This window comes from Ceratotherium simum, chromosome 31 (assembly GCF_057802395.1).
Source record: "Ceratotherium simum simum isolate JZ-2026a chromosome 31, ASM5780239v1, whole genome shotgun sequence".
Lineage (NCBI taxonomy): Eukaryota > Metazoa > Chordata > Mammalia > Perissodactyla > Rhinocerotidae > Ceratotherium > Ceratotherium simum.
Window position 1 is genome coordinate 30,755,266 of NC_141930.1, and position 17,480 is coordinate 30,772,745.

Genomic DNA, 17,480 nt, shown 5'->3' on the forward strand with positions numbered 1-17,480 from the left:
AGTAGAGGAAGATGGGCATGGATGTTAGCCCAGGGCCAGTCTTCCTCAGCAAAAAGAGGAGGATTGGCAACAGATGTTAACTCAGGGCTAATCTTCCTCACAAAAAACAAACGAAAAAACATATGTCCACACAAAGACTTGTATATGGATGTTCACAGCAGCATTATTCATAACAGCCAAAGAGTGGAAACAACCCAAATGTCCATCAACCGATGAATGAATAAAGATTCCATACAATGCAATGTTATCTGGCCATAAAAATGAATGAAGTACTGATACACGCTACAACATGGATGACCTTTGAAAAAATTACGTAAATGAAAGGAGCCAGTCACAAAAGGCCACATAACATATGACTGCATTTATATGAAATGTCCAGATTAGGTAAATCCACAGAGACAGAACACAGATTGGTGTTTGCCAAGAGCTGGAGGAAGGGTGGAATGGGTAAGAATGGGTATGGGGTTCTTTCTGGGGTGATGAAATTGTTCTAGAATTAGATAGTGGTGATTGTTGCACCTATGTCTGAATATACTAAAAGCTACTGAATTGTACACCTCAATAGGGTGAATTTTATGTTGTGTGAATTATATAATTTTTTAAAAGTCAAAGCTACAACAAAATGTCAATAGTGCCAAGGTTCAGAAATCCTCATCTAAAGTAATCCCATGTCCCTCACTACCAGCCACTTCTACCACATCACTCTGTTCCACTGTCTTCATTGTATTTATCAATATTCTGAAAATAGCTTGTTAATTTGTTTACTTGCTTATGATCCATATGCCTCTCCCACCCTTGAAAAGATACAACCTTTATGAAACTAGAACTTAGCCCATATTAATTAATTGCTGTATCACACAAGAGTGCCTAGCACACAGTAGGTACTTGATATTTGGGGAATGAAATAATGCAGAGTATTTCTTGCATGGTGTGTCATACATTATTTAATAATTCTCCTATTTTAAAAAAAATGTAGAGGCCTGCCCAGTGGCACAAGAGGTTAAGTGTGCGTGCTCTGCTGCATCGGCCCAGGGTTCACCGGTTCGGATCCCGGACATGCACCAATGCATCACTTGGCAAGCCATGCTGTGGTGGTGTCCCATGTAAAGTGGAGGAAGATGGGCACAGATGTTAGCCCAGGGCCAGTCTTCCTCAGCAAAAAGAGGAGGATTGGCAGATGTTAGCTCAGGGCTGATCTTCCTCACACAAAACATAAATAAATAAATAAATAAATAAATAAATAAATAAATAAATAAATAAATAAATACTTTTTTAAAATGTAGATTATTTCCAACTTTTGTTATAATAAATACTCTTGTAATAAACATTACTTTCCATGAAAAATAATGCATAAAAGATTTAAAAAGATATTTCTCCAAAGATATACAAATGGCTAATAAGCACATGAAAAGATGATCAACATCGTTAACTATTAGAGAAATGCAAATTAAAACTGCAGTGAGATACCACTTCACACCCACTGAAAAAGCTACAATCAAAAAGACAAGCATACGTCAGCATCATGGCGGAGTGAGCTTTCCCGTGAACTCTACCCCCGACAAGATACAACAAAAGGAACAGTCACAGACCAACAACGGAATCCCAGACAGTGAAAAGCTAGAGCGGAAAGATCCACACTGCCGCACATCTGAGAGCAGAACGTGCTGGGCCCCCGGAGGAAGTGGGGAGAGGTAAGGAGAACTCCTCTCCCTCCCCATCAGATCAGCGATCCTGGTCTGCGCGGCTCCCAGAGAGGGGGGAGGGGCGGCACTCGGTGGGGAAACCGTAGCTCTTCGGGCTCTCTCAGCCAGTGGGAAACTCCCACACAGAGGACTCAGAAGAGCCACAGGGCTACCATCAACATCTGAGCACCCCAGAGAGCGGATAAAGAGGGGCAAACGAGAAGCCTCCCACATCAGGGACCCAGAGGGCAAAAGAGAGCTCCCCCCTCCCCGCAAACCGGACCCTGCAGCTCAACCGACCAGACCAGACCTAGTGATCCGCGGCAGACCAGACCAAGAGATCTGCGACAGACCAGACCAAGTGATCTGCGGCAGACCTGATCAAACGACTGGACCCGTGGATCGCAGCGGGAAAAAAACAAAAAAGAAAAAACAAAACTGCGGATCACAGCAGAAAAACCGGGGCAGAGCGCAGGGGGCTTAGACTACACAGCCCTTTACCACCAGACAGTGGCGGCAGGTGGAAATTGCAACCAGAGATTTCCAGGATGAGGAAAAACAAAACCAACACAGGAACCACAATGCAAAAATATATGAAATCACCAGACCAGAAACAAAATGACAAGCACCCCGAAATCAACCCCGAAGACACAGAAATCCATAAACTAAATGACAGAGATTTCAAAATAGCTATCATAAAAACATTCAACGAAATATGAGACAACACAGACAAACAATTCAATGAGATTAGGAGTTTCTTCACAAAAGAGATTGAAATCATAAAGAAAAACCAATCAGTGCTGATGGAGATGAAGAACACAATGGAGGAAATAAAGGAGAATCTGGAATCTTTAAAGAACAGAGCTGACAACATGGAGGAAAGAATTAGCACTTTAGAGGATAGGAATACAGATATACTCCAGATGGAAGAGGAGAGAGAACTAAGACTAAAAAGAAATGAAGAAAGACTCCGAGAAATATCTGACTCTATTAGAAAATGTAACATAAGAATTATAGGTATTCCTGAGGGAGAAGAGAGGGAAAGAGGAACAGAGAGCCTATTCAAGGAAATAATAGCTGAGAATTTCCCAAATCTGGAGAAGGAGCAGGAAATACCAGTAAGCGAAGCCAACAGGACACCTACATATATTAACAGACAAAGGCCTTCACCACGACACCTAGTGGTAAGGCTAGCCAGGGTCAACGACAAAGAAACAATATTAAGGGCAGCTAGACAAAAACAAAAAATAACGTACAAAGGAACTCCCATCAGGCTCTCAGCAGATTTCTCAACAGAAATTTTACAGGCTAGAAGAGACTGGAATGATATATTCAAAATACTGAAAGACAAAAACTTTCAGCCAAAAATACTCTATCCAGCAAAAATATCCTTCAAATATAATGGAGAAATAGTAACTCTCCCAGATAAACAAAAGCTAAGGGAGTTCATGGCCACGAGACCCCCACTACAAGAAATACTCAACAAGGCCCTCAGGCCTGAAAAAAGAAGAGAAAGGGAACACAAAGCTTGGAGCAAGGAGAAAAGTAGGTAGACAAACTCAGAAAACTAGTAGATCTTTAACGGAATAGGTTAACAACCACTTAAATACTAAATTCAAAGATCAAAGGAAGAAACTCACCAAAAATAAATTTAACCTCATCACTATAAACACACAGCCACAACACAAGATAGAATAAGGTATAACAAGAACAACTTAGAAGGGGAAGAGGAAAGTGATTGAATTGACTTAGTATAAGGAAATAGGAGGCCATCAGATAATGGACTATCTCATACACAAGATTTTTTGCCCAAACCTCAAGGTAACCACTAAACAAATAATCAAAACAAAACCACATATGATAAACAAAGAGAAAACTAGAAGAGTCATAAGACAGAACAACCAAACTGAATTGGCAGTCCAAAACAAATGGGACAAGAAACAAAGGAAATGCAAAAGAACCAGAAAATAAGTGACAAAACAGCAACATTAAGCCCTCATATATCAATAATTACCCTAAATGTAAATGGATTGAACTCTCCAATCAAAAGATACAGAGTGGCAGGATGGATTAAAAAGCAAGACCCAACAATATGCTGCCTTCAGGAAACACATCTTAGCACTAAAGACAAGCACAGGCTCAGAGTGAAAGGATGGAAGACAATACTCCAAGCTAATGGCAAACAAAAGAAAGCAGGTGTTGCCATACTCATATCAGACAAAGTAGATTTCAAGATAAAACAGGTTAAGAAAGACAAAGAAGGGAAATATATAATGATAAAAGGGACACTCCATCAAGAAGACATATCACTCATAAATATATATGCACCCAACATAGGAGCACCAATGTACATAAAGCAACTATTAACAAACCTAAAAGGAGAAATCAACAACAACACAATAATAGTAGGGGATCTTAACACCCCACTTACAACAATGGATAGATCATCCAGACAAAAAGTCAATAAAGAAATAGTAGACTTAAATGAAAAACTGGACGAGATGGACCTAGTAGACATATACAGAGCACTCCATCCAAAAACAGCTGACTACACATTCTTCTCAAGCGCGCATGGAACATTCTCTAGGATAGACCATATGTTGGGAAACAAAGCAAGCCTCAATAAATTTAAGAAGATTGAAATCATAACAAGCATCTTTTCAGACCATAAGGCTATGAAACTGGAAATGAACCATGAAAAAAAAACTGGGAAAGTGACAAAAATGTGGAGATTAAGCAACATGCTACTGAACAACCAATGAATCATTGATGAAATTAAAGGAGAAATCAAAAACTATCTGGAAACAAACGAAAATGATAATATGCCATATCAAACTATATGGGATGCAGCAAAAGCGGTCCTGAGAGGGAAACTCATAGCGATACAAGCCCACCTTAACAAACAAGAAAAAGCCCAAATAGGCAACCTTAAATTACACCTAACAGAACTAGAAAAAGAAGAACAAACAAAGCCCAAAGTCAGCAGAAGGAGAGAAATAATAAAAATCAGAGCAGAAATAAATGAAATTGAGACCAAAAAAACAGTAGAAAGGATTAATGAAACAAAGAGTTGGTTCTTCGAGAAGATAAACAAAATCGACAAACCCTTAGCCAGGCTTACTAATAAAAAAAGAGAACAGTCTCAAGTAAATAAAATTAGAAATGAAAGAGGAGAAATTACAATGGATACCACGGAAATACAGAGGATTATAAGAGAATACTATGAGAAATTATATGCCAACAAATTGGACAATCTAGAAGAAATGGATAAATTCTTAGACTTATACAACCTCCCAAAATTGAACCAAGAAGAAATGGAGAATCTGAATAGACCAATAACAAGTAAAGAGATTGAAAGAGTAATCAAAAACCTCCCAAAAAATAAAAGTCCAGCACCAGATGGCTTCTCCAGTGAATTTTACCAAACATTCAAAGAAGATTTAATACCCATCCTTCTCAAACCATTCCAAAAAATAGAGGAAGATGGAACACTTCCTAAATCATTCTACGAGGCCAACATCACCCTGATACCAAAACCAGACAAAGACAATACAAAGAAAGAAAATTACAGGCCAATATCGCTGATGAACATTGATGCAAAAATCCTCAACAAAATATTGGCAGACCGAATACAACAATACATTAAAAAGATCATACACCACGATCAAGTGGGATTTATACCAGTGACGCAGGGATGGTTCAACATCCGCAAATCAATCAAAGTGATACATCACATCAACAAAACAAAGACTAAAAACCACATGATCATCTCAATAAACGCAGAGAAGGCATTTGACAAGATACAACATCCATTTATAATAAAAACTCTCAATAAAATGGGAATAGAAGGAAAATACCTCAACATAATAAAGTCCATATATGACAAACCCACAGCCAACATCATACTCAATGGGGAAAGACCGAAAGCCATTCCTCTGAGAACAGGAACGAGGCAGGGTTGCCCACTCTCACCACTCCTGTTCAACATAGTACTGGACGTTTTGGCCAGAGCAATTAGGCAAGAAAAAGGAATAAAAGGAATCCAAATAGGTAACGAAGAAGTGAAACTCTCACTATTTGCAGATGACATGATTGTATATATAGAAAACCCTAAAGAATCTGTTGGAAAACTATTAGAAACAATCAACAACTACAGCAAAGTTGCAGGGTACAAAATCAATCTACAAAAATCAGTTGCATTTCTGTATGCTAATAATGAACTAACAGAAAGAGAGCTCAAAAAGATAATACCGTTTACAATTGCATCAAAAAGAATAAAATACCTAGGACTAAATCTTACCAAGGAGGTGAAGGACCTATACAATGAGAACTACAAGACATTATTGAAAGAAATCCATGATGACATAAACAAATGGAAAGATATCCCATGCACGTGGATTGGAACAATAAACATAGTTAAAATGTCTATATTACCTAAAGCAATCTACAGATTCAATGCAATCCCAATCAGAATCCCAATGACATTCTTCACAGAAATAGAAAAAAGAATACTAAAATTTATATGGGGCAACAAAAGACCCCGAATAACTAAAGAAATCCTAAGAAAAAAGAACAAAGCAGGAGGCATCACAATCCCTGACTTCAAAACATACTACAAAGCAATAGTAATCAAAACAGCATGGTACTGGTACAAAAACAGACACACAGATCAATGGAACAGAATTGAAAGCCCAGAAATAAAACCACACATATATGGACAGCTAATTTTCGACAAAGGTGCTAAGAACATACAATGGAGAAAGGAAAGTCTCTTCAATAAATGGTGTTGGGAAAACTGGACAGCCACATGCAAAAGAATGAAAGTGGACCATGTGCTATCGCCATTCACAAAAATTAACTCAAAATGGATCAAAGACCTGAAGGTGAGACCTGAAACTATAAAACTCATAGAAGAAAATATAGGCAACACACTATTTGACATTGGTTTTAAAGGAACCTTTTCAGATGACATGCCTACCCAGACTAGGGAAACTAAAGAAAAAATAAACAAGTGGGACTTTATCAGATTAAAGAGCTTTTATAAGACTAATGAAACCAGAATCAAGATGAACAGACAACCAACCAGCTGGGAGAGAATATTTGCAAAACATACATCTGACAAGGGGTTGATCTCCATAATATATAAAGAACTCACACAACTGAACAACAAAATACCAAACAACCCGATCAAAAAATGGGCAGAGGAAATGCAGAGACACTTCTCCAAGGAAGATATACAGATGGCCAATAGGCACATGAAAAGATGCTCAACATCACTAATCATCAGGGAAATGCAAATCAAAACAACACTAAGATACCACCTCACACCCATTAGAATGGCTATAATCACCAAGACAAAAAACAACAAGTGTTGGAGAGGATGTGGAGAGACAGGAACCCTCATACACAGCTGGTGGGAATGCAAATTGGTGCAGCCTCTATGGAAAACGGTATGGAGAGTCCTCAAAGAATTAAAAATAGAGATGCCCTATGATCCAGCCATCCCACTACTGGGAATCTATCCAATGAACCTGAAATCAACAATCCAAAGAGGCTTATGCACCCCTATGTTCATTGCAGCATTATTCACCATAGCCAAGAAGTGGAAGCAACCTAAGTGTCCCTCGACTGATGACTGGATTAGGAAAATGTGGTATATATATACAATGGAATACTACTCAGCCATAAAAAAAGACAAAATCGTCCCATTTGCAATAACATGGATGGGCCTGGAGCGTATTATGTTAAGTGAAATAAGCCAGAAAGAGAAAGACAAACACTGTATGATCTCACTCATATGTGGAATATAAACCAACACATGGACAGAGAAAACTGGACTGTGGTTACCAGGGGCAGTGGGGGTGGGGGGTGGGCACAAGGGGTGAAGGGAGTCATATATATGGTGATGGACAAACAAAAATGTACAACCCAAAAATTTCACAATGTTAGAAACCATTAAAACCAATTAAAAAAAATATATATATATATGTAGATCAAAAAAAAAAAAGACAAACAATAACAAGTGTTGGTGAAGATGAAAACCAACAGGAAGGCTCTTACAGTGCTAGTGGGAATGTAAAATGGTGCAGCCATTTTGGAAAACAGTTTGGCAGATCCTCAAAAAGTTAACACAGAGTTACCATGTGACCCAGCAATTCTACTCCTAGGTATATACTCAAGAAAACTAAAAACATATGCCCATAAAAAAAATGTGTACACAGATGTTCATAACAGCATTATTCGTAATAGCCAAAAAGTAGAAACAACACAAATGTCCGTGAACTAATTAATGGATAACAAAACGTGATATATCCACAAAATGGAATATTATTCAGCAATAAAAAAGAATGAAGTACTGATACATGCTACAACATGGATGAACCTCAAAAACAGTATGCTAAGTGAAAGAATTGAGACACAAAAGATCACATGTTATATGATACAATTTATGTGAAATTTCCAGAATGGCCCAATCTACAGAGACAGGAAGTAAATTAATGGTTGCCTCAGGGTGAGGTGGGAAGAGAAGAATGGGCAGTGAGTGCTAATGGGCAGTTTCCTTTTGTGATGATGAAAGTGTCCTATAATTAGATTGTGGTCATGGTTGTACAACTTTGTAAATATACTGAAAACTATTGAATTATATACACTGAGAATCAGTGAATATTATGATATGTAAATTGTATTTCGATAAAGTTATTAAAAAAGAAAAAAATACTAGAAAAAGAAGAGCAAATTCAGTTTAACATAAGCAGAAGAAAGGAAATAATAATGATAAGAGCACAAATCAAGGATATTGAAAGCAGAAAAATATAGAAAATCAGTGAAACTAAAAACTGGTTCTTTGAGATAATCAATAAAGTTGATAAACCTCTAACTAGTCTGACAAAAAAAGGTGGAGGAGGGAGATGCAAATTAGTATCAGGAATTAGGGAGGGACAGCTCCACAGATCCTCCAGAACTAAAAAGAATGTTGAAGGAATATTAACAATTTTACAGCCATAAATTTGACAATGTAGATGAATGACCAAATCCTTGAAAGGTACAAATTACCAAAACTAATTTAGGAAGAAATAACCTGAATATTACTATATCTATTAAAGAAATCGAATTTGTAATCAAAAACCTTATCAAAAAGATAACTACAGACCCAGATGGCTTCACTGGCAAATTCTACAAAATATTTAATAAGATCAATTTTACACAAAGTCTTCCAGACAATAAAAGATTAGAGAATTCTTCCCAATTCATTTTATAAGACAGCGTTATTTTGACACCAAAACCAAAAAAATATATTACAAGAAAAAATATTACAAATTGCTATCCTTCATGGACATGGGTGAAAAAAAATCCTAACAAAATATTACGAAATATTGGGAATGCAAGGTTAGTTCAACATTAGAAAATCAATCAATGTACTTCATCATATCAAAAAACTAAAGAAAGAAAACCATACCATCATCTCAATAAATGTAGAAAAAGCATTTGACAAAATTCAACTACTATTCATGACAAAAACTCTCAGCAAACTAAGGAATGAAAAGAACTTCCTCAAACTCACAAAGGTTATGTACAAATAATCTATAGCTAGCACTATATTTAATAGTGAAAGACAGAATGCTTTCCCCTTAGATCTAGAATGAAGCAAGGATGTGTGCTCTCAGCACTTCTATTCATCACCATACTGGAGGTCCTAGCTAGTGTAATAAGACAAGAAAAAATGAAAGGCATACAATCTGGAAAAGAAGACATAAAGTTGACATTATTTGCAGATGACGATTGTCTACATAGAAAATACGAAAATAAAACTACCAAAAAGCTATTAGAAGTAACTATTGAGCTTAGCACAGTTGCAGGATAAAAGGTCAATATTTTATAAAATCAATTTTATTACCATATTTTAGCAATGAACAGTTAGAAATTGAAATTTTAAAGTGGTGTCATTTATATTAACACCAAAAAAGTTATATACTTTGATATAAATCTAACAAAACATGTCCAAGATCTATATGCTGAAAGATACAAAACACTGATGAAAGAAATCAAGATCTAGGGGGCCGGCCTGGTGGCGTAGCTGTTAAGTTTGCACGTTCTGCTGTGGTGGTCCAGGGTTTCGCAGGTTTGGATCCTGGGCGCAGACCAATGCACCGCTTGTCAAGCCATGCTGTGGTGGCATCCCATATAAAGCAGAGGAAGATGGGTGTGGATGTTAGCCCCGGGCCAATCTTCCTCAGCAAAAAGAGGAGGATTGGCAATGGATGTTAGGGCTACTCTTCCTTACAAAAAAAAATAAAAAAAAAAGAAATCAAGATCTAAATAAAAGGAGAGATATATCAAGTACATGGTTGGAAGCCTCAGTATTGTGAAGATGGCAAGTCTGCCCAAACTTATCTATAGAATTCAACACAAACCAAATAAAAATCCCAGCAGGTTATTCTGACAAGCTGATTCTAAAATTTGTAAAGAAAACAAAAGGAATTAGAATACCCAAGACAATTTTGGAAAAATTAAAGTTGGAAGACTCATACTACCTCATTTAAAGACTTACTATAAAATAGCTCTAGAAATTGAGACAGTATAATATTGACAAAAGGATAGACACATAGATCAATGGAAGAGAAGAGTCCAGAAACAGACTCATATATATTTGATCAATTGATTTTTGCCAAAGGTGCAAAGGGATTTTCTTTTCAACAAATGATGCTGGAACAATTGGAAATCCAGGTGCCCCCAAAAAATTTTTTTAAGAACTTTGACCCATCCCTCACACCTTAAACCAAAATTAACTTGAAAAGCATCATAGACCTAAAATGTAAAACTTAAAATTAAGAATACTTTTGGAAGAAAAATAGGAAATCTTTGTTACCTTGTGTTAGGCAAAGATATCTTAGATACAACACCAAAGGCATGATCTATTAAAGAAAAAATTGATAAATCACACTATATCAAAGTTAAAAGCTCCTCTTCAAAAGGCATTGTTAAGGAAATGAAGACAAGCCCCAGAGAGGCAGAAAATATTTGCAAAATACATCTCTGATAAAGGACTAGTATGCAGTATATACTAAAAAAACTCTAAAGTCAATAATAAGAAAACAATCCAATTTAAAAATGGATAAAAATAGGAAGATACTTCACTCAAGAAGATATATGAATGACAAATAAGTACATGAAACGATGTTAGGATCATTAGTCTTTAGGGAAATGCAAACTAAAACTATAATGAAATAATCCTGTACACCTATTTTTTTTTCCTGTACACCTATTTTTTTTTCCTGTACACTTATAAAAATAGCTGAAATTGAAGAAGATGGCCCACCAAGTGCTAGTAAGAATGAGGAGCCTCTAGAACTCTCATACAGTGTTGGTGGGAATGTAAAATGGCACAACCACTTCAGAAAAGGTTAGTATATGATCTAGGCATTTATCCACGAGAAAGAAAAGCATATGTCCTTACAAAGACTTGTACACAAATGTTCATAGCAGCTTTCCTTGTAATAGACAAAAATTATAAATAAAGCAAATGCCTATCAACAGGTGAATAAATAAATATGTGGTTTAATGGAACACATATTCTGCAATAAAAAAGAATGCATGATTTATACACACAACAACATGGATAAATCTGAAATTATTTTTAATTATAGTGGCTTTATTAATAATCACTAAAAACTGGAAACAACTTGAATGTAAAAAGATGAACAAGCTGTAGTACATCTGTAACATGAAATATTACTCAGCATTGGAAAGGAAAGAACTACCTGTAGAGGCAATAACATGGATAAATCTTTCAAATGCATGGTGCTAAGTGAAGAAAATCAGACTGAAAATGCTACAAACCAAATGATTCCATCTATAGGAAATTCTGGAAAAGGCAAACTACAGGGACAGAAAACAGATCACTGGTTGCCAGGCGCTAGGATTTGGGGCAAGAGATTGACTACAAAGGAACAAGAGGCAACTTCAAAGGTGACGGAAACATCCTGTCTTTATTGTGTTGATGGTGGTTGTATGACTACATAAATTTGTTACAATCCAGCTGTACACCTAAACACCTTTATTGGATGTAAATCGTACCTCAATAAACATGACCTTTTAGATAATGAGAGACTGCAGAGACACAGGCCTTAGCCAGGCCAAGGAAGCAGAGCCTCTTTGAAGAGGAGAGTGGAATTGTCTTTACAATCAATTGGGGCCTCGGTGGAAAGGGTTTGTCAGAAGGTCAACAAACATAGAGGGGGCGGGACGAGGAGGAGAGGCAGAAGAGGGGAAAAGCAGACGGAATGTACAAAGCTGTAAGGATATTAAAGAAGGAGAGATCTGAAGGTAGTGATACAACACATCAACAGCTCCTTGCTGACTTCTTCAGGTAGGAAATAAGAATTCCTTTCTTGCAAAGGGATTTTACTTTGAATCTGGACTTACAAGAATTAGCAAGACCATGGCTCCTTTTATGCTTGATTTAGAGCAGTGCACACTGCCAGGTCCTTCAGGCAAAGCACACCCCGAAAGCTTGGGCTTAGCAGATGACATCTTAAACTAACCCTATGACCTCAGGGGAGGGCACAAATCAGACTGTATTCACGTTCCATACTTACTCTGCTCCCTGCCAATCACCACTAGAAAATGCACTGCAATTGCCCCAGATGTAAAATGGAAAATAGACTTACCTGCCAGAGCAGTTGTGAGAATTCCTGGCTCTGGATCTAAGTTCACCATGAATTAATTATCAGAATAATCTTTGTGCAGTCAGAAGAAACCAAGAAACACTAGGTTTTACCCTTTTGGTTTCTTATGTCTTATAAAAAAAATTTAATGCTACCAGTCAGTTTTACCATGTTGCTTTTTAAAAATAACTACTTTCATTATTGAGAAGTAGAATTAAAAGTTCTTTTAAAGAGAATATAAAGTTTTTCTGTTCACATTAGTGAGTTCTAGACCTGATGCTTCCATTTAAATCCTTTAAACAGTAAATACTTAAAACATACATATCCACATTTAAGAAATTTAAACTACTTTGATGTTTACAAATCTATCCTATGAGATATATACAGTAATCTTAATTGGTGAAAATGAAAAAACCAGGTACATCTATATATAGAAAAACAAAAAAGACCAGAGCATTACATAGCCAAAATCATAAGTGATTAACATTTTCTTTTTTCTTTCCCTTTTGTAGTTTCCAGGTTTTTTTCAATACATAGAATTTTTAGGATCAGATAACATTAATTATTTTAAAAGTTTCCTCTCAATTTCAATACCTTTTCCAGATAGGTGGATTCCTTTTATAAATTAATGGAACCTGATGATTTTGCAGAGCAAATCAATGACTAAGTCACTGCAATTCGATTTAATCCTCCTAGTTCTGGCTCTAATTCCTACCATGCTGCCTCTTCAAAATGTACTTTCTCAGCAGGTCCTGATAAAATAATAAAGTTTAGCATGACTTTCTTTTCATTAACAAGATATTGATCACAGACTACCTGAAAAGCTTGAGGAAAGGAAATAACATTTATAGAATGGCTACCACATAAGAGGGCCTATCAAGGATGCTTAATTCACAAACACTTATGGAGGTACTTGTTCTGTGCCAGGCGCTGTGATAAGAGCTTTACAAATGTTGACTTCTTTCAATCCTCATCATAACCATATACGTTAGGATCTATTATCATCGCCCATTTTTCAGATGGTGAAACTGAAGCATGGAGAGGTTAAGTAACGTGCCGCAGTCACACAGCAAGTACTGGGATCTGAGCCCAAGTAAACAGCTCCTGGTGGCTCTGCAAACTGGCTCTCCATGCTTGGTGCTGCTCCACAGATAACTTCAAGTTCTCAACCACAGAACAAGGTGGTATTATTATCCCCACTTCACACAAGACAACTAGCAGTTAAATGATGCGCCCAAGGTCATTCAGCTGCTGTCAGAGCCGGGGCTAAAATCCAGGTTTATGATGTGGAAGCCTGTGCTATTTCCACCACAGTAGGTCTCTCCAGCAAAGCACCTAGAGAGGCAGCCATTCTGGCATTTGTACTAATATTAGAGAGCACCCTTTATTCTCTGACACAAACTAAGTCCGGTTACTCCGCTGTTATCTGACATTTTCTCTACTGTTGTGGAGCCACTCCATTTTCCTAGAAAGTAACATTAAAAAAAGAAAATAGGGCCAGCCCTGGTGGTCTAGTGGTTAAGTTCGGCGTGTTCCATTTTGGTGGCCCAGGTTCGGTTTCCAGGCGCAGACCCACACCACTCGTTTGTCAGTGGCCGTGCTGTGGCAGCAGCTCACACACACACAAAAAAAGAGGAAGATTAGCAACAGATGTGAGCTTAGGGTGACTCTTCCTCAGTAAAAAAATAAATAAAAAAATAAAAATAAACCTGGGAACTCAAAAAAACAGGAAATCCATAGTAATTATTTCTGAAGTATTAAAAAATCTTTTTTAATGCATATCAACTCAAATTTTTCTGTCTTGGACACAAACAGGCCACTGAAAACGGGCTGAAGCTACACACCAGGAAAGGACTTGCATCTAGACTGAAGCCTTCTTTCTGTTATACTCAGATTTCCAAGTGATATGAACTCTTAACAAGATAAAGCTACCATCTGCCACCAGTTCTCTCTCTCATTATCCTTGTAAAAGACTAGCAGTACCTCAGGGTCCGGCTTTGTTACATAATTAAAATGAACTTGAGTCTCCCTGCTACACCACGATTTAAGGATTGCCTTTATAAAACAGAACGGATGGATTTTGCGGAACGTGCCTGTTTTGGCTGAGAATCATCTGCACAACTATACTAGGAGCAGGATACAGCTGTTTGTGACGAAGCCCATGCTCAAAAATAAGTACTCTCAGCATTACACATCACCAGACATCTGTTTCCTGTTTTCATTCTTCCCTTTATCATTCTATCCCGATTTCCTTTCACCTGTGGGCCACCGGCCACAATTAAGCAAGTCGGGTGTTGGTCGGTATCCTTTTCCATCTTTAACTGTTGCTCAGTGTGGCTTAGTCAGTCTCCACGGAGGGGGCGGGGGAGGGCAACGGAAGGGCCCTCAAAAGTACATTCTGAGACTGGAATGCTGTTGCCCGGGTTATCTACCTTTACCCATATAACTTCTTCCCTCATTTCCAATTAAGAACTTTTCCTGTTGAGGCAATACTTGCCTCTCCCAAAGGACAACTGTGAATTGAATCACGGAAAGAAAACCTCTGGCAGCACAAATAAGTCCAGGCAATAACATACCTAGAGCAAAGCCCCCACACTCTGGTACACAGAAAATGATATCTCTTGGGTCTGTTTCCATACTTCATGCCCAGACACAGAACAGGATGTGTTTAAATTTAAGGAAGTTCATTTCCATGCAAATAGGTTGAGGTCAAAGTTTTCCTCAGCTTAAGGCAACATCTCTGTCATCAAGATATTAGAGCTGGGGCCAGCCCAGTGGCTTAGCCGTTAAGTGCGTGCACTCGGCTGCTGGCGGCCCGGGGTTTGGATCCCGGGCGCGCACCGACACACTGCTTCTCCCGCCATGCTGAGGCCACCTCCCACATACAGCAACTAGAAGGATGTGCAACTATGACATACAACTATCTACTGGGGCTTTGGGAGAAAAAATAAATAAATAAATAAAATTATTTTTAAAAAAAAGACAGAGCTGAAAGATTTTATAGGTCACTTGACTCAACTCTTGAATTATACAAACATTAAGTGTCACTGCATTTTATACAGTTAAGAAAGGTGAAGTGACTTGTCTAATGGATCTTATTTCAAATGGCTTAAAAATAAGGTCAAAAAGTTTAAAAGCCCTAACAGGAAGTACTCAGAAAAAGTGACTTTGAAATATATTAGATGTAATATGCAAGGTCAGAACAGTGCAACAGTCTATTCCTTTTTTGTGTGTGTGTGAGGAAGATCAGCCCTGAGCTAATATCCAATGCTAATCCTCCTTTTTCTGAGGAAGATTGGCCCTGGGCTAACATCCATGCCCATCTTCCTCTACTTTATATGGGACGCTGCCACAGCATGGCCTGACAAGCAGTGCGTCAGTGCGCGCCTGGTATCCGAACCTGCGAACCCCAGGCCACCAAAGCTGAGCACACACTTAACTGCTGCACCACGGGCCGGGCCCTGTCTATTCCTTTTTGAGTTTTAAAAAAAAAGGACCCAAACTAACAGTGCAGTTTAGTTACCTCTGGGAAGTGGGCAGGGACAGGCAACAGTAAGAGAACTGGCCTTTCACTTTTTACACTTCAATGTTACATAATTTCAAACCAAGCATGAACTACTTTTATGATAGACAGTTTTTTGGCACTTTTCCCAGCAGTGATTTGAAAAAAATGAAATGTATTCTACTCCTAACTCTTAGTACCTCACTGTAATAGTCAATAAAAACATTTTCTTTGTACCTTGGTGTTTTTCCTTGCAACCTATCATCTTTCTTCTTCCACACACTATATTCAAATACAACTTTTTAGCTACCTAACACAGGAAGCATGACTTTTTTTTTTTTTTTTAATAATTTTATTTATTTACTTTTTTTCCCCCAAAGCCCCAGTAGATAGTTGTATGTCATAGCTGCACATCCCTCTAGTTGCTGTGCGTGGGACGTGGCCTCAGCATGGCGGGAGAAGCGGTGCGTCAGTGCATGCCCAGGATCCGAACCCGGGCCGCCAGCAGCGGAGTGCGCGCACTTAACTGCTAAGCCACGGGGCTGGCCCGTAAGATGACTTTATTGTCAAAATGTCTAGGAAAAGCAGGCACAGAAAAAAGTAAATGACTCTTCTCAGATGATTTCTGTGCTTTGTCATCACTCTCCTTCAAAAACATTTTGCTTACCAAGATTGATGAATTAACCAACTTAGCAACTTTTATAACTTACTGAACTTGTTACCACACAAAATTGGGGTTCGCTTGCCCGATGCTCATAAACGGCCAATTAATTACTGCATCAGCCTCTGGGAAGAGATCAGCTTTATTCTGCAAGGTTGATCTGGAAGGAGATGGGGGGTGTGCCCTCAGATCTCTCGCCTCAATTCAGGATTTGGGGTGAAATTCAAGATGTTAGGGAGAACAGGCTGGCCCATGGAAACGCTGGCGGGACAGGTTTTGATTGGTGGACTTCAAGCCTTTATGGTAAGGTTTTAAACATTTATGACAGATTTCTAAACATTTATGATGAGGTCCTAAACTTTTATTATAGTGTTCTAAACATTTTTGATGAGGTGGGGAAGGAATTTTAGCACTGCGTCTTCCTGAATGAGGGACCCCTTGCTTCTGATAAAGAGTCCACTTTTCAAGTTCTGGTCGTGTCCCAGTTCTCAGGTTCCATGGGAAGGAGCACTTTTGGTTCCTTGATCCTTTCAGGTCAAGATTTCTTCTTCTGTGCATGCTCTGGCTACACGACTTTGCACATTTTCCGAAAGGCAATTCTTAATCACTCTGTTGATAAGAGATGGGGTCAGTTGAACTGGTCCTGTAGGGCTACAGTTACAAACTCAGCATTCCAGAATGATGGATGTACTATTGAAACACAGAATTAAAGAATTCTACACTTTTTCTGATGTTTGTCTACCGTAAATCAATTAACATCAGGGTTGAAGTTTGGTCAATACAAAAATAGGCGTCAATCCCCCTGCTGGTTGTCCAATAAATCTACTCTCTTATTCACGCATCATAGTAGAATTTTTTAGCTAAGAACATAAGCTGCCTAAGTAAGAACTTCAGGCCCCCTTGCAGAAGAAGACTGCATCCAAGTTCTGGCCAATGGGATGTAAGCATAAATTTTGTGTGGCAGCTTCTAG